This window comes from Microcebus murinus, unplaced genomic scaffold, assembly GCF_040939455.1.
Source record: "Microcebus murinus isolate Inina unplaced genomic scaffold, M.murinus_Inina_mat1.0 scaf034_hap2_Mmur4.0, whole genome shotgun sequence".
NCBI classification, from domain to species: domain Eukaryota; kingdom Metazoa; phylum Chordata; class Mammalia; order Primates; family Cheirogaleidae; genus Microcebus; species Microcebus murinus.
Genome location: NW_027438980.1, coordinates 119,301 through 124,105, shown reverse-complemented (window position 1 = coordinate 124,105; position 4,805 = coordinate 119,301). Strand labels below are relative to the sequence as shown.

The 4,805-nt window shown below is 64.3% G+C and overlaps 2 non-coding genes across 2 annotated transcripts; both read right to left on the bottom strand.

Annotated features, from left to right (window-relative positions):
* Positions 1-512: 512 nt before the first annotated feature.
* Positions 513-631, bottom strand: LOC142868567 (5S ribosomal RNA). Its single transcript, XR_012917513.1, has one exon. It is a non-coding gene; the product is annotated as a 5S ribosomal RNA (ribosomal RNA).
* Positions 632-4,167: 3,536 nt separating this feature from the next.
* Positions 4,168-4,286, bottom strand: LOC142868566 (5S ribosomal RNA). Its single transcript, XR_012917512.1, has one exon. It is a non-coding gene; the product is annotated as a 5S ribosomal RNA (ribosomal RNA).
* Positions 4,287-4,805: the final 519 nt, after the last annotated feature.

The following is a 4,805-nucleotide window of genomic DNA, read 5'->3' as shown; positions in this document are numbered from 1 at the left end:
AGAGAGAGAAAAGAAAATGCAATCATAGAGATAAGGGACACTTTTTAAACATAATGAATCCGAAGAGAAAAGTAAAAGGAGGCCTGTGGAGCAGGTCTGGGTGTGACTCCGGATCCCCCAACATCAGGTGCCACCACCAAAGATTCCTACGTGTAGCCCATAGAACCCCAAAAGCAACGGGACGAGTTCTGGTCACATACTCCCTCAAAATGACATCCTGGCCTTCTTCTGGAACTCCCTCCCCTCTCAGACTCTCAAGGTTTCCTCCAGCGTGTCGGTTCCCACAGAGCAGACCTTTGGTCTGAGACCTGACAGTCCAGAAGCCACGCATGCTGCCGCGTGACGGCGGTGTCGCGGCTTGGGACAAGAGGAGGCCCCACGGTGCGGGCTGGGGCGCCAGGCACCGCGGCGGGCGCTGAGGGTGGGGGTGACCCCCGCCCGGGGCCGCCGCCTCGCTCCCAGAGAGGGGACAGAACAAGAGGCAAAACAAAAAAAAAAAAAAAAAAAAAAGAAGCCTACGGCACCCGGTATTCCCAGGCGGTCTCCCATCCAAGTACTAACCAGGCCCGACCCTGCTTAGCTTCCGAGACCAGACGAGATCGGGCGCGTTCAGGGTGGTGTGGCCCTAGACGGCGGAGGGCGCCCCTGCCCCGCTCAAGAAGCCGAGCCTCTCTGCGCTTCCCCGCCGCCTCCTCCCGCCCCAGGCCCCGCGCCGGCGCTGACCCGCACCGGGCGGGCCTGTTGAGTTCACCGGCCGGGTCCGGCGGGCTCCGAGGGACGGGGGTGACAGGCGGGGCGGGGCGGGGCGGGCAGGGAGCGGCGGGCCGGGGTGGGGGGCTGTCTCTCTATACACACACACACACACACACACACACACACTCACACTCACTCACTCACACTCACACAAGATGCGCCTCCACGGCTGGACTCGCCAAGGTGGAGACCTTCCAGCCCCCTTCCTCTCCTCGCCTGGCCCACCCCCAGCTCGTGGCCGCCCCCGCCGCCGCCGCCGCCGCCGCCGCCGCCGCCGCCGCCGCCGCCGATTGCGCACGCGCGGGTCGCCCGCCCTTTGACCCCAGGCAGGGGCCGCCCTCCCCGACAACCCCTTTCAGCTGCGCCCCCCACCCTGTGGGTGGGCTGCCGCCTATTCCCCCGGGCCCGGGCTGGGGCACAGCGCATGGGGGAGGGGAGCGAGTGTATGGGGCGTCTCTCTCTCTCTCTTGGGATGTGTCCCATGGGTGGGGTGGCGTGGTTAGTGGGGCGCTGAAGAAATCAGTCCCCTCCATCTCCTACCTCTGGAAAACGCCCAAGCCCTTGGAGAACTGCCGGCAACGCGACCGTGGGGGCCGGGACCCTCCTCTGTGTCCTCCTGTGGCCCAGTCCAAGGGGCCTGGGCCTGGCCGGGGCTGCATTGGACCCCGACCCCCCTGGCGTGTGGACTCGCTAAAAATCGGCGATTAGATATTGGATTCCAGCTTCATTGAGGTCATTTCACTAATGAGTGCACCGGAAAGAGTTTCCTAATCCATCTGTGAGGGTGGCAACTGAAAGAGAATTTTAAAGCTGACAGAATAGGCGAGGAAAGGCATAGGAGATTTCCACACCCAGTAAGGAAGCCTTTCCCGAAATGGAAGAAAGAAACGAGCAAACAGAGACACCGGTAGCCCGCCAGGATCAGAGTCTGCCCCCGAGAGAAAGTACCCTGACCAGGTTCACCCGTGGGTGGGTGGCGAGCTAGCGGCATTCAGAAGAGCGAGGCCCGCAGTCTGTGCAGAAGACACCTGCACTCGGGTGTGTGTGGCGGCACGATTCACAAGCAGCTCCAGATGTTAAGCCAAGGAGAAGCCAGGGAGTTCCCAACGCCCCAGGTGTCCTCAGCCCACGACTGGCTGCTGGGGGAATGCGAAGCCCGGCTCCTTGTCTCAGAGCGGGACAACCAGGAGGTGTGACGTACACCCCGGGGTTCCCAGGAGGATCAGGCTGAAGCTGGGACTTGGCCTCAAAGTGTCCCCTCGCACGGCCACCCCCTTCCCCTTCCTGCTCCTCTACTCCTGGTGCCCCTCCATCCAGGGGCCAGACCTTAAAGAGTCACCCGCAAGAGAATCCTGGTCCCAAAGGAGCCTTCTGGGGGACCCGTGCTGAGAGAGGTTGTGGGCATGGCCCGCTGGGGCTCTGCCCGACCCAGGGCTGAGAGATGCAACCTCCCAGCTCTGGGTCCCTGCAGGGGAAGCGTTGGCAAGCACAGGGCCAGTCCTCCAAAGGCCCAGGTGCAGGGAGCCCAGGCCAAGCAGCCTGTGGAAGAAGCCACCCCGGGAACACGACTGCAGGCCACGGCCCTTCCCACCTCCTCCTCCTCCTCCTCCTCCTGCTCCTCCACCCCCCCCACGACCTCCCACCCCCACCCCCGACATGGCGCAGGGCTCAGAGACACCTCAGACACTTGCTACCCAAAGTGCAAAGGGCATCAGTTGCTCCTCCAAACCCCCCCCCCCCGCCCAGCAGACCGCGTTGTCCAGCCAGCCCCCGGGCCTCCCTGGGGTGCCCAGCACAAAAGTGCAGACAACCACCGGACCCTCAATCTCAGTTTTCGGATGTTTTTGCCACTCTAAGGACCCGCAGGCCAGCTGGGCCTTCTGGCAGGACAGAGAGCCCCGGAATCCGACGTGGAGAGCTGGGTGTACGTCCCCACGAGGAGGCGGTCCCCACCTCCGCGGCTCTCCCCTTGCGGGGGGGAAAAGCAGCCACGGGGCCTCAGAGAAGACACCAGGCTGGGCGCCCGCCCCACAGTGGGGGCACGTCCCCCGCAGGCCACTTAGCGACGGCCGCCGGCCGGCGGACGGTTGGGTGGCGCGAGACGCTGCGGCCGCCCTGCTACCAGGTTCCTGGGAGGGCGTCCTGGAACCAGCGTCCACACCAAGCCCTTGGAAGGCCCAGGCGACGGAGGAGCCCCGTCAGGCAGGGGCCGAGGACGGTGACGGCCCGGGCGGGGAGGAGCGTGTCAGGCAGGGGCAGAGGACGGTGACAGGTGACAGGCCGGGCGGGAAGGAGTCAGTCAGGCAGGGGCCGAGGAGGAGACGGGGCTGGGTAAGGGTTAGGGTTAGAGTCAGGGCACAAGTCACAATCGCAAAGACCTGGAAGCGACCCGAGTGCCCATCGACCCACGAGTGCGTAAATGAAATGTGGCGCGTGGACACCACGGAGTGCTATTCAGCTAGGAGGAGCAGCGGTGAGAGGGCACCTCTCGTGGTTCTCCTGGCCAGAGCTGGAACCCGTTCCAGTAAGCCAGGTAGCCCAAGAATGGACACACGAGCACCACGTGCTCGCGCTCACCAGCAAATGGGTACGAACCGACGGACACCCAAGTGGACACAGAGGAATCACCTTCATCGGGTGGGTGTCGGGCGGGTGGGGGGAGGGGATGGGCATACACCTCCATTAGGAATGGGGTGGGTGCGCACCGACTGGGGGATGGGCGCACTTGAGGCTCTGACCCGAGGGGGGAGGCTGGGAGAGGGCAACGTACCCGACCTTAACATTGGTACCCCCACAATACGCTGGAACAACATCAGAGGTTAATGAATAAGAACACAGGGGGGAGGGGGGCACGGGCAACACATGTCACCTTAATACTTGGACTCCCATCATCTGCTTGAAAAGAGAGAGAAAAGAAAATGCAATCATAGAGATAAGGGACACTTTTTAAACATAATGAATCCGAAGAGAAAAGTAAAAGGAGGCCTGTGGAGCAGGTCTGGGTGTGACTCCGGATCCCCCAACATCAGGTGCCACCACCAAAGATTCCTACGTGTAGCCCATAGAACCCCAAAAGCAACGGGACGAGTTCTGGTCACATACTCCCTCAAAATGACATCCTGGCCTTCTTCTGGAACTCCCTCCCCTCTCAGACTCTCAAGGTTTCCTCCAGCGTGTCGGTTCCCACAGAGCAGACCTTTGGTCTGAGACCTGACAGTCCAGAAGCCACGCATGCTGCCGCGTGACGGCGGTGTCGCGGCTTGGGACAAGAGGAGGCCCCACGGTGCGGGCTGGGGCGCCAGGCACCGCGGCGGGCGCTGAGGGTGGGGGTGACCCCCGCCCGGGGCCGCCGCCTCGCTCCCAGAGAGGGGACAGAACAAGAGGCAAAACAAAAAAAAAAAAAAAAAAAAAAGAAGCCTACGGCACCCGGTATTCCCAGGCGGTCTCCCATCCAAGTACTAACCAGGCCCGACCCTGCTTAGCTTCCGAGACCAGACGAGATCGGGCGCGTTCAGGGTGGTGTGGCCCTAGACGGCGGAGGGCGCCCCTGCCCCGCTCAAGAAGCCGAGCCTCTCTGCGCTTCCCCGCCGCCTCCTCCCGCCCCAGGCCCCGCGCCGGCGCTGACCCGCACCGGGCGGGCCTGTTGAGTTCACCGGCCGGGTCCGGCGGGCTCCGAGGGACGGGGGTGACAGGCGGGGCGGGGCGGGGCGGGCAGGGAGCGGCGGGCCGGGGTGGGGGGCTGTCTCTCTATACACACACACACACACACACACACACACACTCACACTCACTCACTCACACTCACACAAGATGCGCCTCCACGGCTGGACTCGCCAAGGTGGAGACCTTCCAGCCCCCTTCCTCTCCTCGCCTGGCCCACCCCCAGCTCGTGGCCGCCCCCGCCGCCGCCGCCGCCGCCGCCGCCGCCGCCGCCGCCGCCGCCGCCGCCGCCGCCGATTGCGCACGCGCGGGTCGCCCGCCCTTTGACCCCAGGCAGGGGCCGCCCTCCCCGACAACCCCTTTCAGCTGCGCCCCCCACCCTGTGGGTGGGC